This window comes from Ranitomeya imitator, chromosome 2, assembly GCF_032444005.1.
Source record: "Ranitomeya imitator isolate aRanImi1 chromosome 2, aRanImi1.pri, whole genome shotgun sequence".
Taxonomy (NCBI): Eukaryota; Metazoa; Chordata; class Amphibia; order Anura; family Dendrobatidae; genus Ranitomeya; species Ranitomeya imitator.
Window position 1 is genome coordinate 649,096,515 of NC_091283.1, and position 26,616 is coordinate 649,123,130.

At 56.5% G+C, this 26,616-nt stretch overlaps 1 protein-coding gene and 1 long non-coding RNA gene across 3 annotated transcripts in view; one reads left to right on the forward strand and one right to left on the reverse strand.

The window, feature by feature from the left end:
• LOC138665433 (oocyte zinc finger protein XlCOF7.1-like) overlaps positions 1 to 26,616 on the reverse strand; it is a 56,167-nt gene that overhangs the window by 24,646 nt on the left and 4,905 nt on the right. The window contains exon 2 of one of the 2 annotated variants that reach the window (XM_069752913.1): positions 4,631 to 4,660. The gene's annotated coding sequence lies outside the window, so the exon portion shown is untranslated. Of the gene's footprint in view, positions 1 to 4,582; positions 4,707 to 26,616 lie in introns of those variants that run through there. The other variant, XM_069752914.1, reaches the window with a different exon arrangement.
• On the forward strand, positions 21,305 to 23,731 carry LOC138665437 (uncharacterized). The gene is made up of 3 exons (XR_011318463.1): positions 21,305 to 23,170; positions 23,351 to 23,428; positions 23,644 to 23,731. It is a non-coding gene; the product is annotated as an uncharacterized lncRNA (long non-coding RNA).

Below are 26,616 nucleotides of genomic sequence, written 5' to 3' on the forward strand. Positions count from 1 at the left end.
ACTAGTACTGCTAGTGGGGTACTGTGGCTGGTACTGATAGTGGGGTACTGTAGCTAGTACTGATAGTGGGGTACTGTGGCTAGTACTGATAGTGGGGTACTGTAACTAGTACTGATAGTGGGGTACTGTAGCTAGTACTGATAGTGGGGTACTGTGGCTGGTACTGATAGTGGGGTACTGTAACTAGTACTGCTAGTGGAGTACTGTGGCTGGTACTGATAGTGGGGTACTGTAGCTAGTACTGATAGTGGGGTACTGTAGCTAGTACTGATAGTGGGGTACTGTGGCTAGTACTGATAGTGGGGTACTGTAGCTAGTACTAATAGTGGGGTACTGTAACTAGTACTGATAGTGGGGTACTGTAACTAGTACTGATAGTGGGGTACTGTGGCTAGTACTGATAGTGGGGTACTGTGGCTAGTACTGATCTGATAGTGGGGTACTGTGGCTAGTACTAATAGTGGGGTACTGTAACTAGTACTGATAGTGGGGTACTGTGGCTAGTACTAATAGTGGGGTACTGTAACTAGTACTGATAGTGGGGTACTGTAACTAGTACTGATAATGGGGTACTGTGGCTAGTACTAATAGTGGGGTACTGTAACTAGTACTGATAGTGGGGTACTGTAACTAGTACTGATAGTGGGGTACTGTGGCTAGTACTGATCTGATAGTGGGGTACTGTGGCTAGTACTGATCTGATAGTGGGGTACTGTAACTAGTACTGATAGTGGGGTACTGTAACTAGTACTGCTAGTGGGGTACTGTAACTAGTACTGATAGTGGGGTAGTGTAACAAGTACTGATAGTGGGGTACTGTAGCTAGTACTGATAGTGGGGTACTGTAACTAGTACTGATAGTGGGGTACTGTAACTAGTACTGATAGTGGGGTACTGTGGCTAGTACTGCTAGTGGGGTACTGTGGCTAGTACTGATAGTGGGGTACTGTAACTAGTACTGATAGTGGGGTACTGTGGCTAGTACTGATAGTGGGGTACTGTAACTAGTACTGATAGTGGGGTACTGTAACTAGTACTGATAGTGGGGTACTGTGGCTAGTACTGATAGTGGGGTACTGTAACTAGTACTGATAGTGGGGTACTGTGGCTAGTACTGATAGTGGGGTACTGTAACTAGTACTGATAGTGGGGTACTGTAACTAGTACTGATAGTGGGGTACTGTGGCTAGTACTGATAGTGGGGTACTGTAACTAGTACTGATAGTGGGGTACTGTAACTAGTACTGATAGTGGGGTACTGTGGCTAGTACTGATAGTGGGGTACTGTAACTAGTACTGATAGTGGGGTACTGTGGCTAGTACTGATAGTGGGGTACTGTGGCTGGTACTGATAGTGGGGTACTGTAACTAGTACTGCTAGTGGCGTACTGTAGCTAGTACTGATAGTGGGGTACTGTGGCTGGTACTGATAGTGGGGTACTGTAACTAGTACTGCTAGTGGGGTACTGTGGCTGGTACTGATAGTGGGGTACTGTAGCTAGTACTGATAGTGGGGTACTGTGGCTAGTACTGATAGTGGGGTACTGTAACTAGTACTGATAGTGGGGTACTGTAGCTAGTACTGATAGTGGGGTACTGTGGCTGGTACTGATAGTGGGGTACTGTAACTAGTACTGCTAGTGGAGTACTGTGGCTGGTACTGATAGTGGGGTACTGTAGCTAGTACTGATAGTGGGGTACTGTAGCTAGTACTGATAGTGGGGTACTGTGGCTAGTACTGATAGTGGGGTACTGTAGCTAGTACTAATAGTGGGGTACTGTAACTAGTACTGATAGTGGGGTACTGTAACTAGTACTGATAGTGGGGTACTGTGGCTAGTACTGATAGTGGGGTACTGTGGCTAGTACTGATCTGATAGTGGGGTACTGTGGCTAGTACTAATAGTGGGGTACTGTAACTAGTACTGATAGTGGGGTACTGTGGCTAGTACTAATAGTGGGGTACTGTAACTAGTACTGATAGTGGGGTACTGTAACTAGTACTGATAATGGGGTACTGTGGCTAGTACTAATAGTGGGGTACTGTAACTAGTACTGATAGTGGGGTACTGTAACTAGTACTGATAGTGGGGTACTGTGGCTAGTACTGATCTGATAGTGGGGTACTGTGGCTAGTACTGATCTGATAGTGGGGTACTGTAACTAGTACTGATAGTGGGGTACTGTAACTAGTACTGCTAGTGGGGTACTGTAACTAGTACTGATAGTGGGGTAGTGTAACAAGTACTGATAGTGGGGTACTGTAGCTAGTACTGATAGTGGGGTACTGTAACTAGTACTGATAGTGGGGTACTGTAACTAGTACTGATAGTGGGGTACTGTGGCTAGTACTGCTAGTGGGGTACTGTGGCTAGTACTGATAGTGGGGTACTGTGGCTAGTACTGATAGTGGGGTACTGTAACTAGTACTGATAGTGGGGTACTGTGGCTAGTACTGATAGTGGGGTACTGTAACTAGTACTGATAGTGGGGTACTGTAACTAGTACTGCTAGTGGGGTACTGTAACTAGTACTGCTAGTGGGGTACTGTAACTAGTACTGCTAGTGGGGTACTGTAACTAGTACTGCTAGTGGGGTACTGTGGCTAGTACTGATAGTGGGGTACTGTAACTAGTACTGATAGTTGGGTACTGTGGCTAGTACTGATAGTGGGGTACTGTAACTAGTACTGATAGTGGGGTACTGTAACTAGTACTGCTAGTGGGGTACTGTAGCTAGTACTGATAGTGGGGTACTGTTGCTAGTACTGATAGTGGGGTACTGTAACTAGTACTGATAGTGGGGTACTGTAACTAGTACTGATAGTGGGGTACTGTGGCTAGTACTGATAGTGGGGTACTGTAACTACTACTGATAGTGGGGTACGGTGGCTAGTACTGATCTGATAGTGGGGTACTGTAGCTAGTACTGATAGTGGGGTACTGTAACTAGTACTGATAGTGGGGTACTGTAACTACTACTGATAGTGGGGTACGGTGGCTAGTACTGATCTGATAGTGGGGTACTGTAGCTAGTACTGATAGTGGGGTACTGTGGCTAGTACTGATAGTGGGCTACTGTGGCTAGTACTGATCTGATAGTGGGGTACTGTGGCTAGTACTGATAGTGGGGTACTGTAACTAGTACTGATAGTGGGGTACTGTGGCTAGTACTGATAGTGGGGTACTGTAACTAGTACTGATAGTGGGGTACTGTAACTAGTACTGATAGTGGGGTACTGTGGCTAGTACTGATAGTGGGGTACTGTAACTAGTACTGATAGTGGGGTACTGTGGCTAGTACTGATAGTGGGGTACTGTAACTAGTACTGATAGTGGGGTACTGTAACTAGTACTGATAGTGGGGTACTGTGGCTAGTACTGATAGTGGGGTACTGTAACTAGTACTGATAGTGGGGTACTGTAACTAGTACTGATAGTGGGGTACTGTGGCTAGTACTGATAGTGGGGTACTGTAACTAGTACTGATAGTGGGGTACTGTGGCTAGTACTGATAGTGGGGTACTGTGGCTGGTACTGATAGTGGGGTACTGTAACTAGTACTGCTAGTGGCGTACTGTAGCTAGTACTGATAGTGGGGTACTGTGGCTGGTACTGATAGTGGGGTACTGTAACTAGTACTGTTAGTGGGGTACTGTGGCTGGTACTGATAGTGGGGTACTGTAGCTAGTACTGATAGTGGGGTACTGTGGCTAGTACTGATAGTGGGGTACTGTAACTAGTACTGATAGTGGGGTACTGTAGCTAGTACTGATAGTGGGGTACTGTGGCTGGTACTGATAGTGGGGTACTGTAACTAGTACTGCTAGTGGAGTACTGTGGCTGGTACTGATAGTGGGGTACTGTAGCTAGTACTGATAGTGGGGTACTGTAGCTAGTACTGATAGTGGGGTACTGTGGCTAGTACTGATAGTGGGGTACTGTAGCTAGTACTAATAGTGGGGTACTGTAACTAGTACTGATAGTGGGGTACTGTAACTAGTACTGATAGTGGGGTACTGTGGCTAGTACTGATAGTGGGGTACTGTGGCTAGTACTGATCTGATAGTGGGGTACTGTGGCTAGTACTAATAGTGGGGTACTGTAACTAGTACTGATAGTGGGGTACTGTGGCTAGTACTAATAGTGGGGTACTGTAACTAGTACTGATAGTGGGGTACTGTAACTAGTACTGATAATGGGGTACTGTGGCTAGTACTAATAGTGGGGTACTGTAACTAGTACTGATAGTGGGGTACTGTAACTAGTACTGATAGTGGGGTACTGTGGCTAGTACTGATCTGATAGTGGGGTACTGTGGCTAGTACTGATCTGATAGTGGGGTACTGTAACTAGTACTGATAGTGGGGTACTGTAACTAGTACTGCTAGTGGGGTACTGTAACTAGTACTGATAGTGGGGTACTGTGGCTAGTACTGATCTGATAGTGGGGTACTGTAGCTAGTACTGATCTGATAGTGGGGTACAGTAAATAGTACTACTAGTGGGGTACTGTTGCTATCCATGTTTGGACACTGGCGTCTTGTAGACGCTCTGGATAATGGCACGGAAGTACATATTACCTGACTACGCAGGACACAGATGTGACATAAGGGACTGGCCGCACTGACCTCTCTGCCCCAGGATCAGCCACACTTTGCACCGCGCACGGTAGAGGCTAAATCCAAGTCGGCTAAGGGACCTCTGCTGACGTCGTGCCCATGTGACCGGAAGGGGCGGCGCTTCTTCCTCCATAGAGCAGACAGAGCAGATATGAGGAAGCTGTGGATGTCATGGCGGGATTTCGTGCAGGATTTGGATTTTGAGTGTTTTGTGCAGGATTTGCCTCTTCCTCCATAGAGCAGAGCAGACAGGCGGGAGCTGTTGATGTTATGGCCGGATTTTGTACAAGATTTGGAGTGTTTTGGGTCGTTCTCCATAGTCACAGATCAGGTAAGTGGGAGTCTGCCTGGGGAGAAAAAGGTGATGTTGCTTGCATGGGGCTGCATGTGCATGCTGGACGGGGGTCTGCCTGGGGAGAAAGGGGTGATGCTTGCATGGGGCTGCATGTGCATGCTGAACGGGGGTCTGCCTGAAGAGAAGGGGGTGATGCTTGCGTGGGGCTGCATGTGCACGCTGGAGGGGGGGATCTGCCTGGGGAGAAGGGGTGGCGATGCTTGCATGGGGCTGCATGTGCATGCTGGAGGGGGCTTTGCATGGGGCTGAATTTGCATGCTGGAGGGGGTCTGTCTAAGGAGGAGGGGGTGATGTTTGCATGGGGCTGCATGTGCATGCTGGACGGGGGGTCTGCCTGGGGAGAAAGGGGTGATGTTGCATGGGGCTGCATGTGCGTGGGACTGCATGTGCACGCTGGAGGGGGGTCTGCCTGGGGAGAAGGGGTGGTGATGCTTGCATGGGGCTGCATGTGTATAGTGGAGGGGGGGTCTGCCTGGAGAGAAGGGGGTGATACTTGCATGGGGCTGCATGTGCACGCTGGAGGGGGGTCTGCCTGGGGAGAAGGGGTGGTGATGCTTGCATGGGGCTGCATGTGCATGCTGGAGGGGGCTTGCATGGGGCTGCATGCACATGCTGGAGGGGGCTTGCATGGGGCTGCATGTGCATGCTGGAGGGGGTCTGTCTGGGGAGGAGGGGGTGATGTTTGCATGGGGCTGCATGTGCATGCTGGAAGGGGGGGGTCTGCCAGGGGAGATGGTGCTTGCATGGGACTGTGTGCTGGTGGTCTGCCTGGGGAAGCTGGTGATGCTTGCATGGCACTGCGTGCTGATGGTCTGCCTGGAGAAGGGGGTACATAGCTTGCGTGGGACTGCGTGCTGGGGGCGCTACCTAGGGAAGGTGGTGACATTGCTTGCGTGGGACTGCGTGCTGGGGGTCTGCCTGGGGAAGGGGGTGATGCTTGCGTGAGACTGCGTGCTGGGGGTCTGCCTGAGGAAAGGGGTGATGCTTGCGTGGGACTGCATGCTGGGGGTCTGCCTGGGGAAGGGGGTGATGCTTGCGTGAGACTGCGTGCTGGGGTGATGCTTGCATGAGACTGCGTGCTGGGGGTATGCCTGGGGAAGGGGGTGATGCTTGCGTGAGACTGCGTGCTGGGGGTCTGCCTGGGGAAAGGGGTGATGCTTGTGTGGGACTGCACGCTGGAGGGGCCTGCCTAGGGACGGCGGTGATGCTTGCATGGGACTGCACGCTGGAGGGGCTTGCCTGGGACTGCGTGCTGGAGGGGCCTGCCTGGGGAAGGGTGACTGCATGCTGGGGGTCTCTGTTGGAAGGGGGTCATGTTCCTTGCGAGCGGGGCTGTGTGTCTGTTGGGAAGGGGGGCTGCGTCCTGGGGGTCTCTGGGGAAGAGAGGCTGTGTGCTGGAGTCTCTGTTGGGAAGGGGGTCATGTTGCATGCGTGGGGGATCTGTTTGCAGGGGGGTCTACCTGCAGAGTGGGGCTGATGTTATTTGCATGGGTCTGCATGGTGTGGGGGGCTGTTGTCACGTACTGTGCAGGTCAGTGTGTGATGTCACTTGCGGTGGGGTGTGTGTAGGGAAGAATAGTGTGAGGGGACGAACAGGGGAGGGAATGAATGATGATGGAGATCTGAGGGATTGATATTACTTAACATGAGAATCTCTGCCTGATGGTGAGTCGATCCTGTTGTGTGTTTTGTTTTTTACATAAAACTTTCTTATTAATATTATTGGGCGCACATGACGTCAGGTTGATGACTGACCTATGACCTCTGGGAGCAAAACTGCGTGATAATGTCTCCAGATCCCGGGCTTTATTCTCTCCTCGCACGCTATTCTGTTCAGTATTAGCCTGGTGGCCACTGGTGTCAGCCACTACTTGAGTTTTCTACATGATTTTTTCTGTTTTATTCTAGGTATTGTGGCTTTTCCCCATCCTGTGTCGCTCAGAGCAGTGACCTCCCTACAGATGTCATTTCATCACTGGACTTCTCTTCACCAAGTGGAATGCTTGTGCCTCACAATCCATGTGAGGACCCAAAGTGATGACACTGTGGGTGTCTGATAATGTCGGGTCCCTCCGCCCTCCCCGGCCCCGTCGGGTCCCTCCGCCCTCCCCGGCCCCCCCGTCGGGTCCCTCCGCCCTCCCCGGCCCCCCCGTCGGGTCCCTCCGCCCTCCCCGGCCCCCCCGTCGGGTCCCTCCGCCCTCCCCGGCCCCCCCGTCGGGTCCCTCCGCCCTCCCCGGCCCCCCCGTCGGGTCCCTCCGCCCTCCCCGGCCCCCCCGTCGGGTCCCTCCGCCCTCCCCGGCCCCCCCGTCGGGTCCCTCCGCCCTCCCCGGCCCCCCCGTCGGGTCCCTCCGCCCTCCCCGGCCCCCCCGTCGGGTCCCTCCGCCCTCCCCGGCCCCCCCGTCGGGTCCCTCCGCCCTCCCCGGCCCCCCCGTCGGGTCCCTCCGCCCTCCCCGGCCCCCCCGTCGGGTCCCTCCGCCCTCCCCGGCCCCCCCGTCGGGTCCCTCCGCCCTCCCCGGCCCCCCCGTCGGGTCCCTCCGCCCTCCCCGGCCCCCCCGTCGGGTCCCTCCGCCCTCCCCGGCCCCCCCGTCGGGTCCCTCCGCCCTCCCCGGCCCCCCCGTCGGGTCCCTCCGCCCTCCCCGGCCCCCCCGTCGGGTCCCTCCGCCCTCCCCGGCCCCCCCGTCGGGTCCCTCCGCCCTCCCCGGCCCCCCCGTCGGGTCCCTCCGCCCTCCCCGGCCCCCCCGTCGGGTCCCTCCGCCCTCCCCGGCCCCCCCGTCGGGTCCCTCCGCCCTCCCCGGCCCCCCCGTCGGGTCCCTCCGCCCTCCCCGGCCCCCCCGTCGGGTCCCTCCGCCCTCCCCGGCCCCCCCGTCGGGTCCCTCCGCCCTCCCCGGCCCCCCCGTCGGGTCCCTCCGCCCTCCCCGGCCCCCCCGTCGGGTCCCTCCGCCCTCCCCGGCCCCCCCGTCGGGTCCCTCCGCCCTCCCCGGCCCCCCCGTCGGGTCCCTCCGCCCTCCCCGGCCCCCCCGTCGGGTCCCTCCGCCCTCCCCGGCCCCCCCGTCGGGTCCCTCCGCCCTCCCCGGCCCCCCCGTCGGGTCCCTCCGCCCTCCCCGGCCCCCCCGTCGGGTCCCTCCGCCCTCCCCGGCCCCCCCGTCGGGTCCCTCCGCCCTCCCCGGCCCCCCCGTCGGGTCCCTCCGCCCTCCCCGGCCCCCCCGTCGGGTCCCTCCGCCCTCCCCGGCCCCCCCGTCGGGTCCCTCCGCCCTCCCCGGCCCCCCCGTCGGGTCCCTCCGCCCTCCCCGGCCCCCCCGTCGGGTCCCTCCGCCCTCCCCGGCCCCCCCGTCGGGTCCCTCCGCCCTCCCCGGCCCCCCCGTCGGGTCCCTCCGCCCTCCCCGGCCCCCCCGTCGGGTCCCTCCGCCCTCCCCGGCCCCCCCGTCGGGTCCCTCCGCCCTCCCCGGCCCCCCCGTCGGGTCCCTCCGCCCTCCCCGGCCCCCCCGTCGGGTCCCTCCGCCCTCCCCGGCCCCCCCGTCGGGTCCCTCCGCCCTCCCCGGCCCCCCCGTCGGGTCCCTCCGCCCTCCCCGGCCCCCCCGTCGGGTCCCTCCGCCCTCCCCGGCCCCCCCGTCGGGTCCCTCCGCCCTCCCCGGCCCCCCCGTCGGGTCCCTCCGCCCTCCCCGGCCCCCCCGTCGGGTCCCTCCGCCCTCCCCGGCCCCCCCGTCGGGTCCCTCCGCCCTCCCCGGCCCCCCCGTCGGGTCCCTCCGCCCTCCCCGGCCCCCCCGTCGGGTCCCTCCGCCCTCCCCGGCCCCCCCGTCGGGTCCCTCCGCCCTCCCCGGCCCCCCCGTCGGGTCCCTCCGCCCTCCCCGGCCCCCCCGTCGGGTCCCTCCGCCCTCCCCGGCCCCCCCGTCGGGTCCCTCCGCCCTCCCCGGCCCCCCCGTCGGGTCCCTCCGCCCTCCCCGGCCCCCCCGTCGGGTCCCTCCGCCCTCCCCGGCCCCCCCGTCGGGTCCCTCCGCCCTCCCCGGCCCCCCCGTCGGGTCCCTCCGCCCTCCCCGGCCCCCCCGTCGGGTCCCTCCGCCCTCCCCGGCCCCCCCGTCGGGTCCCTCCGCCCTCCCCGGCCCCCCCGTCGGGTCCCTCCGCCCTCCCCGGCCCCCCCGTCGGGTCCCTCCGCCCTCCCCGGCCCCCCCGTCGGGTCCCTCCGCCCTCCCCGGCCCCCCCGTCGGGTCCCTCCGCCCTCCCCGGCCCCCCCGTCGGGTCCCTCCGCCCTCCCCGGCCCCCCCGTCGGGTCCCTCCGCCCTCCCCGGCCCCCCCGTCGGGTCCCTCCGCCCTCCCCGGCCCCCCCGTCGGGTCCCTCCGCCCTCCCCGGCCCCCCCGTCGGGTCCCTCCGCCCTCCCCGGCCCCCCCGTCGGGTCCCTCCGCCCTCCCCGGCCCCCCCGTCGGGTCCCTCCGCCCTCCCCGGCCCCCCCGTCGGGTCCCTCCGCCCTCCCCGGCCCCCCCGTCGGGTCCCTCCGCCCTCCCCGGCCCCCCCGTCGGGTCCCTCCGCCCTCCCCGGCCCCCCCGTCGGGTCCCTCCGCCCTCCCCGGCCCCCCCGTCGGGTCCCTCCGCCCTCCCCGGCCCCCCCGTCGGGTCCCTCCGCCCTCCCCGGCCCCCCCGTCGGGTCCCTCCGCCCTCCCCGGCCCCCCCGTCGGGTCCCTCCGCCCTCCCCGGCCCCCCCGTCGGGTCCCTCCGCCCTCCCCGGCCCCCCCGTCGGGTCCCTCCGCCCTCCCCGGCCCCCCCGTCGGGTCCCTCCGCCCTCCCCGGCCCCCCCGTCGGGTCCCTCCGCCCTCCCCGGCCCCCCCGTCGGGTCCCTCCGCCCTCCCCGGCCCCCCCGTCGGGTCCCTCCGCCCTCCCCGGCCCCCCCGTCGGGTCCCTCCGCCCTCCCCGGCCCCCCCGTCGGGTCCCTCCGCCCTCCCCGGCCCCCCCGTCGGGTCCCTCCGCCCTCCCCGGCCCCCCCGTCGGGTCCCTCCGCCCTCCCCGGCCCCCCCGTCGGGTCCCTCCGCCCTCCCCGGCCCCCCCGTCGGGTCCCTCCGCCCTCCCCGGCCCCCCCGTCGGGTCCCTCCGCCCTCCCCGGCCCCCCCGTCGGGTCCCTCCGCCCTCCCCGGCCCCCCCGTCGGGTCCCTCCGCCCTCCCCGGCCCCCCCGTCGGGTCCCTCCGCCCTCCCCGGCCCCCCCGTCGGGTCCCTCCGCCCTCCCCGGCCCCCCCGTCGGGTCCCTCCGCCCTCCCCGGCCCCCCCGTCGGGTCCCTCCGCCCTCCCCGGCCCCCCCGTCGGGTCCCTCCGCCCTCCCCGGCCCCCCCGTCGGGTCCCTCCGCCCTCCCCGGCCCCCCCGTCGGGTCCCTCCGCCCTCCCCGGCCCCCCCGTCGGGTCCCTCCGCCCTCCCCGGCCCCCCCGTCGGGTCCCTCCGCCCTCCCCGGCCCCCCCGTCGGGTCCCTCCGCCCTCCCCGGCCCCCCCGTCGGGTCCCTCCGCCCTCCCCGGCCCCCCCGTCGGGTCCCTCCGCCCTCCCCGGCCCCCCCGTCGGGTCCCTCCGCCCTCCCCGGCCCCCCCGGCGGGTCCCTCCGCCCTCCCCGGCCCCCCCGGCGGGTCCCTCCGCCCTCCCCGGCCCCCCCGGCGGGTCCCTCCGCCCTCCCCGGCCCCCCCGGCGGGTCCCTCCGCCCTCCCCGGCCCCCCCGGCGGGTCCCTCCGCCCTCCCCGGCCCCCCCGGCGGGTCCCTCCGCCCTCCCCGGCCCCCCCGGCGGGTCCCTCCGCCCTCCCCGGCCCCCCCGGCGGGTCCCTCCGCCCTCCCCGGCCCCCCCGGCGGGTCCCTCCGCCCTCCCCGGCCCCCCCGGCGGGTCCCTCCGCCCTCCCCGGCCCCCCCGGCGGGTCCCTCCGCCCTCCCCGGCCCCCCCGGCGGGTCCCTCCGCCCTCCCCGGCCCCCCCGGCGGGTCCCTCCGCCCTCCCCGGCCCCCCCGGCGGGTCCCTCCGCCCTCCCCGGCCCCCCCGGCGGGTCCCTCCGCCCTCCCCGGCCCCCCCGGCGGGTCCCTCCGCCCTCCCCGGCCCCCCCGGCGGGTCCCTCCGCCCTCCCCGGCCCCCCCGGCGGGTCCCTCCGCCCTCCCCGGCCCCCCCGGCGGGTCCCTCCGCCCTCCCCGGCCCCCCCGGCGGGTCCCTCCGCCCTCCCCGGCCCCCCCGGCGGGTCCCTCCGCCCTCCCCGGCCCCCCCGGCGGGTCCCTCCGCCCTCCCCGGCCCCCCCGGCGGGTCCCTCCGCCCTCCCCGGCCCCCCCGGCGGGTCCCTCCGCCCTCCCCGGCCCCCCCGGCGGGTCCCTCCGCCCTCCCCGGCCCCCCCGGCGGGTCCCTCCGCCCTCCCCGGCCCCCCCGGCGGGTCCCTCCGCCCTCCCCGGCCCCCCCGGCGGGTCCCTCCGCCCTCCCCGGCCCCCCCGGCGGGTCCCTCCGCCCTCCCCGGCCCCCCCGGCGGGTCCCTCCGCCCTCCCCGGCCCCCCCGGCGGGTCCCTCCGCCCTCCCCGGCCCCCCCGGCGGGTCCCTCCGCCCTCCCCGGCCCCCCCGGCGGGTCCCTCCGCCCTCCCCGGCCCCCCCGGCGGGTCCCTCCGCCCTCCCCGGCCCCCCCGGCGGGTCCCTCCGCCCTCCCCGGCCCCCCCGGCGGGTCCCTCCGCCCTCCCCGGCCCCCCCGGCGGGTCCCTCCGCCCTCCCCGGCCCCCCCGGCGGGTCCCTCCGCCCTCCCCGGCCCCCCCGGCGGGTCCCTCCGCCCTCCCCGGCCCCCCCGGCGGGTCCCTCCGCCCTCCCCGGCCCCCCCGGCGGGTCCCTCCGCCCTCCCCGGCCCCCCCGGCGGGTCCCTCCGCCCTCCCCGGCCCCCCCGGCGGGTCCCTCCGCCCTCCCCGGCCCCCCCGGCGGGTCCCTCCGCCCTCCCCGGCCCCCCCGGCGGGTCCCTCCGCCCTCCCCGGCCCCCCCGGCGGGTCCCTCCGCCCTCCCCGGCCCCCCCGGCGGGTCCCTCCGCCCTCCCCGGCCCCCCCGGCGGGTCCCTCCGCCCTCCCCGGCCCCCCCGGCGGGTCCCTCCGCCCTCCCCGGCCCCCCCGGCGGGTCCCTCCGCCCTCCCCGGCCCCCCCGGCGGGTCCCTCCGCCCTCCCCGGCCCCCCCGGCGGGTCCCTCCGCCCTCCCCGGCCCCCCCGGCGGGTCCCTCCGCCCTCCCCGGCCCCCCCGGCGGGTCCCTCCGCCCTCCCCGGCCCCCCCGGCGGGTCCCTCCGCCCTCCCCGGCCCCCCCGGCGGGTCCCTCCGCCCTCCCCGGCCCCCCCGGCGGGTCCCTCCGCCCTCCCCGGCCCCCCCGGCGGGTCCCTCCGCCCTCCCCGGCCCCCCCGGCGGGTCCCTCCGCCCTCCCCGGCCCCCCCGGCGGGTCCCTCCGCCCTCCCCGGCCCCCCCGGCGGGTCCCTCCGCCCTCCCCGGCCCCCCCGGCGGGTCCCTCCGCCCTCCCCGGCCCCCCCGGCGGGTCCCTCCGCCCTCCCCGGCCCCCCCGGCGGGTCCCTCCGCCCTCCCCGGCCCCCCCGGCGGGTCCCTCCGCCCTCCCCGGCCCCCCCGGCGGGTCCCTCCGCCCTCCCCGGCCCCCCCGGCGGGTCCCTCCGCCCTCCCCGGCCCCCCCGGCGGGTCCCTCCGCCCTCCCCGGCCCCCCCGGCGGGTCCCTCCGCCCTCCCCGGCCCCCCCGGCGGGTCCCTCCGCCCGCCCCGTCGGGTCCCTCCGGCCGCCCCGTCGGGTCCCTCCGGCCGCCCCGTCGGGTCCCTCCGGCCGCCCCGGCGGGTCCCTCCGGCCGCCCCGGCGGGTCCCTCCGGCCGCCCCGGCGGGTCCCTCCGGCCGCCCCGGCGGGTCCCTCCGGCCGCCCCGGCGGGTCCCTATTTTTTGCAGCTAAAGCACAGGGGCTTTTGGTACAAAATGTGTTTTGCTTTTTTGTCATTAATCTGTCTTTAATGTTTAATTTATTGTTTTGATTTCTTAATCTCTTTATTATTTGTATGTATGCATATATTTATATATCTCTTCTTTATTTCTAACTATTTCACTTGTAATAAACTTGTTTGACAGCTATGAGTTGAGTTTTTACCCTTCGCCACGACAGCACCCCACATGAGAGAGAGGGATCCGCCCATAGGAACAGGAAACCTACAGAATAAAAGGAGGCGGTCCCCTCTCCTCCTCAGTTTAGGTTTCCTGTTCCTACAGGGACCCGGCTTACCTACAGATGAAGAGGATCCCTGGGCCATGCACCCGCCTGCGCCGGTTTCTGTGGGAACGGCAGGGGCTGCGGTACCAGAAGCAGCGGCGGGGGAGCCCCTGCTTGCAGCCTCCCCCCTCGTCTGGCCAAACATTCACGGTCCGGGTCCGGTCACCGTAGGTCCGGCCGGCACTGTGAGGACGCGCGCGCTGCAGCGGCCGGCTTAATAGCCTCTGGCTGCCGCATGGTGAGTGAGAGCGGCGCGTCTAACCCGGAAGTCGCGGGAGCACTTCCGGGTTGGTCCGGGGAGGCAGGAGAATGGGCGGCAGTTTTAAAAATGCAGCGCTAGCGTCGGGCCGGTGTGTGTGAAATGGCTTCACCGGCCGACGAAGCGCACCTGCCCGCAGTGCAACAGCGCTCTCCCAGCAGGGAGAGAAGCACGAGGAGCAGCACAAAGAGTGGTGGCCGACCTCCAGAGAAGAGTTCTACCACCAAACGAATTCCGCCTCCAGAACCGGTACCTGTCAGCTTCACTGGGTGAGTTTTTGAAAGAGTCTCTTCCTATATGCTGATATATGTTCCTCCTGTATCCTTCCTCTAGACTAAGAAAAGGACACACAAATCTAAGCATAAAGAGTGTGCTCTATGTACGCAGCCCCTCCCGGATGATTATGCCAAAAAACTGTGTGCGGAGTGTATCATGCAAACTCTACGGCAGGAAAATATCATGACTCCCTCAGATGTCAGAGCTATTATCCGAGAAGAGATGCAGGGTTTGGCGCAGACAAGTAGCGCCAGTACCCGTCAGCCTAGCAGGTCCCGGTCTCCGGTTAGTTCGGAGTCAGAGGGTGTATGTATTTCTTCAGACGAAGAGGGATCTCAGCCGAGCTCATCCGAGACTGAAGGGGACTTTGTCTTCCCAACAGTAATGTGGACAATTTAATAAAATCTGTCAGGAGCACGATGGGGTGCCCAGATGGGAAAGAAAAGAAATCAGCACAGGACATAATGTTTGCGGGGTTAGGACAGAGGAAACGTAGGTCCTTCCCCGTCATACAAACCATCAAAGATATTGTTAAAAAGGAGTGGGACAAGCAGAATAGAGGGTTTTTACCATCATCCTCTAAAAGGCGCTATCCCTTCAGCGATGAAGACCTAAACACCTGGTCAAAGGTGCCGAAAGTTGATGCTGCGGTAGCCTCCACAACCAAACAGTCGGTCCTACCAGTGGAGGATTCAGGGGTCCTGACAGACCCGCTGGACCGTAAAGCAGAAGCTTTACTAAAGAGGTCATGGGAAGTCAATACGGGGGCATTCAGGCCCGCCATATCTAGTACCTGTACTGCAAGATCTCTACTAGTATGGACGGAGCAATTGGAGGAACAGATTAGAGGCAAAACTTCGAGGGAATCTATCCTGCTGAAATTGCCTCAAATTAAAGAAGCAGTAGCATTCCTAGCTGATGCCTCAGTGGACTCGCTACGTCTTGCAGCCAGGTCAGCCGGCCTAGTCAACACAGCCCGGCGTGCACTCTGGCTAAAGAATTGGAAGGGGGACGCACAAGCTAAAGCGAAACTTTGTGCGATTCCCTGTCAGGGTGAGTTCCTTTTTGGGAAGACGCTGGATGAACTCCTGAATAAAGCAGGTGAAAGGAAGAAAGGCTTCCCTAACCAATATCTCCCATCCTACAGGAGAGCCTTCAGGAGACGCCCCTTTACTAGGAACAAGCCGCTTGAACAAAGAGAGCGATGGGAGTCGAAGGACCCAAAGCAAAAAGGTGCCTTTTTTAGCGGGTCCCATAATCCGAGACGTAAATACCGCTAACCAGGAAGTAGGCGGCAGATTAAAATTTTTTCTTCCCCAATGGGAACAGATAACATCCAGCCAGTGGATTCTGGACATTGTGCAATACGGCCTTAAATTAGAATTTGATCGAATCCCTTGGGATTCCTTCATAATAACATCTTCAAAAGGTCAGGACCAACAGAGGGCTCTAGAAATAGAGATCCTATCTCTTCTATCTAAAAAAGTCCTGATAGAAGTTCCCCAGGATCAAAAAGGGAAAGGGTTCTACTCCCCTTTATTCCTGATTAATAAACCAGATGGTTCATTTAGAACCATCATAAATCTTAAAAAATTAAATTCTTTCCTGCGTAATCATACCTTCAAAATGGAATCCATTAGTTCTACCATAAAACTCTTATTCCCTAGGTGTGTCATGGCCGGAATAGACTTAAAGGACGCCTATTACCATCTTCCCATGCATGCCGAACATCAGCAGTACCTAAGGGTAGCAGTCACCCTGGAGGGAAAGGTTCGTCACTTTCAGTATGTTGCAATGCCATTTGGGCTTTCTATGGCTCCCCGCGTCTTCACTAAGGTGATACTAGAAGTGATGGCTCATCTACGCCAACGAGATACCTTGATAATACCCTACCTAGATGACTTTCTAGTGGTAGGAAGCTCTGCACTTCAATGTAAAACTCGTTTATCTAATACGATCTCGTCCCTACAGGAGTTAGGTTGGATCGTCAACTTCGAAAAATCTCGGCTGAATCCAGAAACCGTTCAGACATTTCTAGGAATCCAGCTAGACTCCGTAAGTCAGAAATGCTTTCTTCCTCAGTCAAAGAGGTTGACTATACAATCAAAGGTATCAGACGCAATACGCAAACCCTACATGACACTAAGAAAGGCCATGTCCTTACTGGGGTCATTATCATCATGTATCCCTGCTGTACCTTGGGCACAATTCCATACCCGTCAATTGCAGTATGAAGTATTGTCGGCTCAGGGGAAAGACGGTTATCTAGAAAGTAGAATAACTCTTTCCAGTAATGTCTTAGAATCACTATCCTGGTGGCTAGACATGGACCACCTATCACGGGGTGTGCCATGGATAATAGACCCGTCTAAAATAATTACCACCGACGCCAGCCCTATTGGGTGGGGAGCACATATGGAAGACAATCTGGCCCAAAATACTTGGGATCAGACAGAATTAATATGTTCCTCCAACTGGAAGGAGTTAAAAGCAATAGAATGTGCCTTATTTTCTTCCGCAGATTCATGGAACAAATGTAAGAATTTACTCAGACAATTCCACCGCAGTGGCATACTTGAACCGTCAGGGTGGTACAAAGTCAGGAAGTCTGATGACCATAGCTGCAAACATCTTTCAGCTGGCAGAGGCTCATCTAACATCCTTAACAGCCCTGCACATCAAAGGTGTAGAGAACATCAGGGCAGACTACCTCAGCAGAAACGAGTTGCGTCAAGGAGAATGGACCTTAAACAAATCCATATTCAGAAGGATAACAGAAGCATGGGGGATACCACAAATCGACCTATTTGCCACAAGAGACAACCGGCAAGTACAAAGGTTCGCTTCCCTGAACACCAGGGATCACCCAGATATGTTGGACTCTCTCCACCATCCTTGGCGGTTCAGACTGGCATATGCCTTTCCTCCAATGTCTCTGATTCCTCTAGTGATCAGGAGGGAACAGGCAAGAGTAATCCTCATTGCACCATTCTGGCCGAAAAGACCATGGTTCTCTTGTCTCCAGACCATGTGCCTATGCGATCCTTGGATTCTCCCATCAGACAAGGAGCTGCTGTACCAAGGCCCCTTTTTCCACCCGCAAGTGAAAGGTCTTCACTTGACGGCGTGGAATTTGAGAGGCAACTATTAAGTTCCAGAGGGTTCTCAACAGAACTAGTAAACACCCTCTTATTGAGCAGGAAAAGATCTACCACCCTAATATATAGTAGGGTATGGAATAAATTTTTAGACTTCTACACGGTACCGTTCACTAAGCAAGTTCCACTCACACCTATCCTAGAGTTCTTGCAAAAAGGCCGAGAGTTAGGACTATCTGTAAATACCTTAAGAGTTCAGGTCTCGGCATTAGGAGCCCTATATGGATGCAATATAGCAGCTAATAGGTGGATCTCCAGATTCATAAAATCTTGTGAACGTAGTAAACCGGTCCATATTCCCCGTCTACCTCCGTGGGATTTAAATCTAGTATTAGAGGCCTTAACAAGCTCTCCATTTGAACCATTAGATTCAATACCTTTAAAAATCCTAACATATAAAGTAGCCTTACTAGTAGCCCTAACCTCAGCTAGACGGGTTAGTGACATCCAGGCCCTATCAGTAGACCCACCTTTCTTACTGATATTTCATGATCGGATAGTCCTGAAACCAGACCCCTCATACCTCCCTAAGGTAGCGTCCACCTACCACAGGTCACAAGAAATATTTCTCCCTTCCTTTTTTGATTCACCTGTAACTCCAGAACAACATAAGTTCCACACCTTAGATGTCAGAAGAGCCATCCTGACTTATATAGAAAGGTGTCAGACATGGAGGGAGAGTAGGGCTCTGTTTATCTCCTTTCAGGGCCACAAGAAAGGACATGGGGTCACGAGAGCTACCATATCTCGGTGGATCAGAGATGCTATCTGCTTGGCCTATACGTCAAAAGGCGAGATTCCTCCAGTGGGTATAAAAGCGCACTCAACACGAGCCATGGCTTCCTCCTGGGCGGAACAAGCAGATGTACCGATCCATTTAATATGTAAGGCTGCAACTTGGTCTACACCTTCTACCTTCTACAACCATTATAGACTTGATCTGTCCACGTCTTCTGATCTGACCTTTGGTAGAGCTGTTCTTAATACAGTAATCCCACCCAAATAATGACTCTCTGAAAATCTCTCATGTGGGGTGCTGTCGTGGCGAAGGGTAAAAAGCCGGATTACGTACCGGTAATGCTCTTTTAATGAGTCCACGACAGCACCCATGTATTACCCTCCCTAAATTATGCACAGCTCTTTCCTTTAAGGTCACAAATAATGGTTGTATAGAGTTAAGAAATTTATGTGACTGAATAAGAATGAATACTAACACTTTTGCGGTTCCCTTTTTATACTCTGTAACTAAACTGAGGAGGAGAGGGGACCGCCTCCTTTTATTCTGTAGGTTTCCTGTTCCTATGGGCGGATCCCTCTCTCTCATGTGGGGTGCTGTCGTGGACTCATTAAAAGAGCATTACCGGTACGTAATCCGGCTTTTCATTTCTATAATTCTTAAGCGCTGGGTGGTATTAGTGGAGGGTAACGCAGTTGGATCTGTATCAGGCTGAGTTACACATTGCAGGTTATTGGGGAAACGATCTGTAGGGACGTCCTCACCAGTAGACCAGACCCGCACTTCCATGTAGCCCATACAGCCGGACTAGCTGTATGTTTTTTTTTTTTGTTGTTTTTTTTTAAGTCCATAATTGTTTTTTCTTTAAAATACATAAGCTGGTTTTCTATGAGGGTTTCACTGCTGCTGGTACTGATGGGACTGGCTGTGACATTTTCCAGAGGAATAATGTATCTCTGGAATGTTAGGCAATATTCACATTTTAATTTTTTTGTACTAATGGTTTACAAAATTCTGACGACCTGTGACACAGCTGGAATGAATATGTCGAATGTATTTGTCTTGCTCTATCAATTAAGGAATGTTTCCCTTAGACCTCCTGGAGACTTCACAACCCTGGATCAGACCTAAATCACAGGACAATAAAACCTCACCCTCCTCATCTATGAACTGCTGCAATATTTCTGGCCACAACTGTTTCCCCCTCCCATATTGATAGTTCTGCATCACTTGTCTTATTTATGGCCAGTTCTGTATAATATGTGACTCTTCACATTTTATCTCGCTTTTGTTAGCATAAAAATCTGATGAGGGCAATCCTGTAAATGTCGGCTGCCCTCAGAGCAATGTTCTTCTATCAGGCCGGGCAGATCTGTATTCAGCTGCAATGTGACTGAGATCAGATGGGTGTGAGCAGAAAACATAGGATGCCGTACGGCCCATCAGTGCGACATTTATAAAGATACAATTCTGTAACATGGAAAACTGGAAATGGTCCTGTAAGATTAATAAAAACTGGGCTAATACACCAATGAGAAGTGGGAACAAATCGTAGATCCGTTCTGGATGAGAGTGGGAGCGCTTTCTGTATCCACTGCTGTAAGCCTCCTCCTATACTGAGCCAGATAAAGACCGGAGGAGACTCCCAAGACGCTGGCTGCAATCATTGTTACACTTCTCCTGTAAAAGGGTATCAACCACTAATGATTCTCAAATTTTAAAATTTATTTATTTTTTTTAATAGAAAAATTTAGACAATTACCATATACTGTTTATTTACCACCCTTGTGCAGCATGCTGTAATAACCTGATGCATGCTGCCAGTAATGAAGCATGGTTCAGAGTGCCCTAATTCAGCCTCTTCTCTACTGGGAATTATTGTTGGGGGAGTGACATGAGGAGAGCATCAAATGAAGGTTGTGGTGGAGGTGACATAGTTGATCTGGCCCGTTACGTGCCTACATGAAACACGTTCCTCTGGTGCATGCAGTCCACGGGATGTTGTGCACCATATCCTAGGCATGAGCACCGCTGGATGGATTGTGAGGCAAGAACATGTGCAGACGGTGTTTGGATGGCTGAGAGCGCCTCTAGTTCCTTCCAATGGGTCCACTGCTGAAAGCGCAGTTTTCACCTGAGGACCGTGGGCATCTTTCTACCACCTCACCCCCTTGCAAATCGGCCAAGCAGTATCAGCCCAAAGTCATGAAGCAGTCTCTTCTGATTTTTTTTTTTTTTTTAACATTTTCTTAACCTGAGCACCACCTGCATCTGAGTTCTAAGTACGAGCTGCAGTAGAGTAGACACCTTAAAAAACATGACAGATGTGAGCTTTCCTCCTGCTCCCTCTTCTGCTGCGGTCTTGACCTCTTCATCCAGCTCACGAGCAACAGCCTACCCGCAAAGACAGGATGTGACCGCACCACCACCAGCAGTGTCACCAAGCATCTCCACCCTGTCCCATGGAAGTGTTCATCTCTCCATCACCCAAACCCCATAAAGAGGAAATACCCCACTACCCGCCCACAGGCCCTGGTCCTGAATAACAGCATTTACCAATTCCTGGCCTTTGAAACACTGCCATTCCAGCTGATGGAGAAAAACCATTTAAAAAAAAGATGGTGGTGGCTGTTGCGAAGTACGTGGCTCTCATCCACCACTAATGTTTCAAGTTGGCCATCCCTGCCCAGCACACACATGTTGCAACCAAAATCAGGTGTGCACTGTGCAACGCCATCAGTGGCACGGTCCAGATAACTACCGATACGTGGACCAGTAAGTATTGGCAGGGACGTTACATCTCCCTATCTGCACACTGGGTAAATGTGGCAGCTGGGACAGAGGAGGAAGGCGTCCAAGCGCATGTCCTACATCTATTGTTGGACATTGCTCTGCCCATGTGGCCTACTCCACTTACTCCATCACCTAGCAGTAAGACTAGCACCTGCAACTTCAACACAGCCAGGGGGGAAAGACAGTAGGCTGTTCTCAAACTCATCATTTTGGGGGACAAGTTCCATACTGCGCAAGAGCTGTGGACAAGGCATAAACGAGACTGATGAGTGGTTGGTGCCGCTGGACCTAAATCCAGACCTGGTGGTGTGCAATAACGGGCGGAATCTGGTAACAGCTCTAGGCCTAGCTGGTTTGACCACATCCCTTGCCTGGCACACAAGTCAAGTTTGGTGGTGCAAATCTTTCTTAAAAATTACCATATGTGAGAGGTCGTCTGTGCACGATTATGGCGTTCACACCCTGCAGCTGCTCGACGGTCTGCGCTGCAGCTTCACTTCTACCTTCTCGATCAGCGCCTCATATGTGACATCAACAAGGTGGAACTCAAAAGGTGAATACGCTGTAGAGGCTGTGCGAGCAGAAGCAATACTGGAGTTTCAGCTGCAGCACGCACGGGCGAGTAGCTCTGTGGAACAACACTTCACCATGTCGTGAACACAACAGGGTGGCACTCAAAGTAGCTCACGGGCATCACTGGAGCATGGCAGGGAGGACATAGACCATACACCTCCCACAGAGGACAGTTTGTCTTTGCCTCTGGGCAGCCTGGCATGAATAATTATTATTTATATAGCATAATTAATTCCATGGTGCTGTACATGAGAAAGGGGTTACATACAGGGTTATAGATATCATTTACAGTGAACAAATTTACAATGACAGACGGGTACAGAGGGGAGAGGACCCTGTCCTTGCGGATTTATGTTCTATGGGATAATGGGGAAGAGACAGAAGGTCGGGGGTGCAGCAGCTCTGGTGGTGGGGAGGCGGCAGAATGGTTATTGCAGGCTGTAGGCTTTCCTGAAGAGATGGGTTTTCAGGTTCTGTCTGAAGGATCCGAGGGTGGTGGCACTGGTGGCTAATCAGACGTGCTGAGGTGTTGAATTCCAGAGGATGGGGGATATTGGGGAGAAATCTTGGAGGCGGTTGTGTGAGGAATGAATAAGTGTGGAGGAGAGTAGGAGGTTCTTGGGAGGATCGAAGATTACGTGAGGGAAGATATTGGGAGAATAGTTCAGAGATATAGGGAGGGGACAGGTTGTGGATGGCTTTGTAGGTGAGTGTTAGTAGTTTGAATTGGATTCGTTGGGGAATTGGGAGCCAGTGGAGGGATTTGCAGAGGGGAGGAGAGAGGTGGATTAGCCGGGCAGCAGAGTTGAGGACAGACTGGAGTGGTGCAAGAGAGTTAGCAGGGAGGCCACAGAGGAGGGTGTTGCAGTAGTCGAGGCGAGAGATGATGAGGGCATGCACAAGCGTTTTAGTAGATTGAGGGCAGAGGAAGGGACGGATTCTGGCAATATGTTTGAGTTGGAGGCGACAGGAGGTGGCAAGAGTTTGAACATGCGGTTTGATGGACAGGGCAGAGTCGAGAGTTAGGCCGGCGTCACACTAGCGAGTTTTACGAATGTATGAGAGGTGTAGAAAATACGGATTGCACACGGTACAATGATTCTCTATGGCCAAGCTCCTATCTGCCGTATTTTATAGATCCGTATTATACGGTCTTTTACGGCCGTAGAAAATCGCAGCATGCTGCGTTTGTCAGCGTATTGCGCAAAAAAAAATCGACAATGAAAGTCTATGGGGGCGAGAAAAATACGGATTACACACGGACCAACAGTGTGACTTGCGAGAAATACGCAGCGGTGTTCTATAGAAAAGCCGGCAATTCAGTGCGGTGTACCGCAGCACCGCCGCCTCTCTGTAGTCAACACAACGCTCTGCCGGGTTAGATGTACGCAGGCGCCGTTTTTGTCCCTTACGCAAGCGCTGTACACAAGCTCCGGATATGGGGCCGTGTGCGCAAGCGCCGATCTGCCGACTCACACAGCAGTGTGAGTGTCTCCTGCGCAGGCGCCGGCGTCCCCTGGAACTTCCGGTCACATGACCGGCTGGGGTATCTGATAAAATGCCGGGCACCATGCATTAAACTGAGCCGCTCCACTGCCAAGACACAGGACTGTGTCGGCCTCCTCCACTACGCCACCAACGCTTGCCCCTTGCCTGCACGAACAACAGAAACGTGAGACTCCAGCGCTATCAGCAGATAAGTTTTGCACCACTAGGTTAAGTTATTTTAGACTGAACTACTATCTTTTCCAATAGGGAAGGTTTTCCTCTATCCACTGGCAACATACCCTAGCACACAGGGAGGTTACCTCTACGGATATTTGCCAGAACATATGTGGTCCTCTATATGCATACTTAACACAGGTACCTATTTATGACACGCATGTGCTTGGTTACTATCCCCTATATAAGACATGACCCCACATGTATCCTCCCTTCTGCTCTGCCCACAGCACTATACCTTTATGTTCCCTGGGGGACGCGTCAAAATATACAGGACGAATTTGTTGCTCATTTCACCTACAGGACAGGTATTACCATGACTTTGTATGTTTCACAGTCAAGTCAATATATACAGTTGTGCCTCATTCTCATATATATGTGCATATATTTCAGCCACAAGTTTCGTTCCAGCCGCAGATACGGCTTTTGTGCAGGGGCATACGCTATCTTGCATACTAACTGGGTCAGTATCTCCATTTTATGCCATTCACTTGGGATTGTTGTATCCAGGCACTAGGAAGAGAACACTATACTATCTAGTCATTATTTGTACTACTATATAACCCTATGAGGTTTGTTCAGGTCCTCTACCTGGTGGACATAGGATTTTAGCTGTTACCTCACGCTATGTTGTTCTTTTCAGGTTATATTGCCATATCACTCTTTCTGACTCATCAAAAAGTAAAGGGTCCTTCTCTATATGCAGCAGAGTTCCAACAGGGTATGTTCTTCCTCCAATAATGTTTAGCGATACTTCAATATATTTTCTCCTTGGAACTTCCCGGCATCGTACAGCACGATCTTTTAGTACTTATCTTTACAGAATATGTCTGATCAAAGGCAGCTACATGATATGGATTTTTGCCCCTATGTATAATTGTATATATGTATATATTTACTTGTTTGTAATACTGTTTTGTTCTTTACTTATTACAGCGATATTGTGAACAAGGCCACGGGTTGGCCGAAACGTCAATTCGCCTAAATATCTTTTCACCGATTCAAATCAAATAAACTTACTTGTTTATGCTTTTGAAAACCAAATGAGTGCAGTGATTTTCTTCTGACTTTATCAGTGCGGTGTACAGTTAAATCTCACTGACAGGTTAGAATAGAATAGCTAAAATAAATGTCTATACATAGTATAGGGATATATATATATATATATATATATATATATATATATATATATATATAATCAGTGAGACACACACACACATATATATATATTAATATTCCATGCAGCGCTAGATAGCAGAAAAGCCGGTAATTCAATTGCTGGATTTTCCTATCTCCTTCCCCAACCCGACATGATATGAGACATGGTTACATACAGTAAACCATCTCATATCTCTTCTTTTATTACATATTCCTCTTTAGTAATGTAAGAAGTGTCTTGGTGTAAAATTTGGGGGCTCTATCTATTAAATTAAAGGGTAAAATCGCGGAAAACATTGTCGTGGGCTCCCACGCAATTTTCTCCGCCAGAGTGGGAAAGCCAGTGACTGAGGGCAGATATTAATAGCCTGGAGAGGGACCATGGTTATTGCCACCCCCCCCCCCTCCAAGCTTAAAACATCTGCCCCCAGCCACCCCAGAAAAGGTACATCTGGAAGATGCGCCTATTCTGGCATGTAGCCTCTCTCTTCCCACTCCCGTGTAGCGGTGGGATATGGGGTAATGAAGGGTTAATGTCACCTTGCTATTGTAAGGTGACATTAAGCCAGATTAATAATGGAGAGGCTTCAATTATGACACCTATCCATTATTAATCCAATTGTATGAAATGGTTAATAAAACACACACATTAATGCAAAGAATTTTAATGAAATAAAGACACAGGTTGTTTTAGTATTTTATTATACTCTTAATCCACCTGAAGACACTTGTCACCTGAAACAAAGTTAAACAAAACAAACAACAATATTCCATACCTTCCGTCATTCAGTTTTGTCCCACGCTTTAAATCCATCTGAAGGGGTTAAATCATTTTACACCCAGTAGCTCTGCTAATGCAGCTGTGCTCGTGGCTGTAAAAACCCGGGGAATTAATGGAATGTAGGGGAATGACCTGTAGTTACCTCAAGTCGCGGTGATGCGCCCTCTGCTGGATGTCCTCATATGAACTCGAGCCTGGGAACTTTTCAGAATATTTTCCCATCCGCGAGGCAGTGGATTTCAGGTGTGGGAGAGAGCGTGATGCCGCTTACCATAATAGATAGATCCGGTAGGGGGGATACGCGAGATGGAGGAAAGATGATGAGTTCGGTATTGTCTACATTGAGTTTTAGGAAGCGAGAGGTGAAGAAGGAGGATATGGTTGATAGACACTTCTGCTGGTTGTCCTCATATGATCTCGAGCATGGGAACTTTTCAGAATATTTTCCCAGCCTCGAGGTCTTATGAGGACAACCAGCAGAGGGCGCATCACCGCGAATGGAGAAACTACAGGTCATTGACCTACTTTCCATTCATCCGCTGGGGTTTTACAGGCAGGAGCACAGCTGCATTATAGCAGAGCTCCTGCCTGTAAAATATTTTAACCCCTTCAGATGGATTTACATCGTGGGACGTGACAGATCATCAGAAGGTATGAGATATTGTTTTTTTTATTTTTCCTTTGTTACAGAGCGAGGGTCTTCAGGTGGATTACCAGGATAATAAAATATTCCAACATCCTGTGTTTGTATTTCATTAAAAGACTTTGTAATAATGTGTGTGTGTGTGTGTTTTTTAACCATTTCATACAATTGGATTAATAATGGATAGGTGTCATAATTGAAGCCTCTCCATTATTAATCTGGCTTAATGTCACCTTACAATAGCAAGGTGACATTAACCCTTCATTACCCCATATCCCACTGCTACACGGGAGTGGGAAGAGAGTGGCCAAGTGCCAGAATAGGCGCATCTTCCAGATGTGCCTTTTCTGGGGGCAGATGTTTTTAGCCAGGGGGGCCAATACCCATGGACCCTCTCCAGGCTATTAATATCTGCCCTCAGTCACTGGCTTTACTACTCTGGCGGAGAAAATTGCACGGGAGCCCACGCCAATTTTTTCCACCATTTAACCCTTTAATAGCTAGAGCGCCCAAATTTTGCACATACACACTACTAGCATTAGTAGTGTGGAATATGCAAAAAAATGGGGATATGCGATGGTTTACTGTATGTAAACCATGTCTCATATCATGTCGGGTTTAGGAAGGAGATAGCTTTAAAGCCGGTAATTCAATTGCCGGCTTTTGCTATCTCGCGCTGGATGAAATATTAATATATATACATATATGTGTCTACTGACATATATATATATATATATATATATATATATATATATACATATACTAGCTATTGAACCCGTTCTACGCCCGGGTGGCGAGCATTTATATTGGTATATGGTCTCCATCCTGGTATGTGCTGCTCCATCCTGCGCCCCCATCCTGTCATGTGCTGCTCCCATCCTGCGTCTCCATCCTGTCATGTGCTGCTCCATCCTGCGTCCCCATCCTGTCATGCGCTGCTCCATCCTGCGCCCCCATTCTGACATGGGCTGCTCCCATCCTGCCACACTCAGCTCTGCTACATCTGCCACATTCTGCTCTGCTACGTTTGCCACACTCTGCTCTGCTACATCTGCCACACCCTGCCTGCTACATCTGCCACACTCTGCTCTGACCCGCTCGGCCCGCTGCCTCTGACCCGCTCGGCCCCGCTGCCTCTGACCCGCTCGGCCCCGCTGCCTCTGACCCGCTCGGCCCCGCTGCCTCTGACCCGCTCGACGCCGAGTGCTGGGGGGCCTGAGCAGGCGGGGACACCGGCGCGCTGTGGGGGTCAGGTGCCGGTATCGCCGCCAGCTCAGGCCCCCCAGCACTTACTATATTCACCTATCCTCCGTTCCACCGCTGCGTG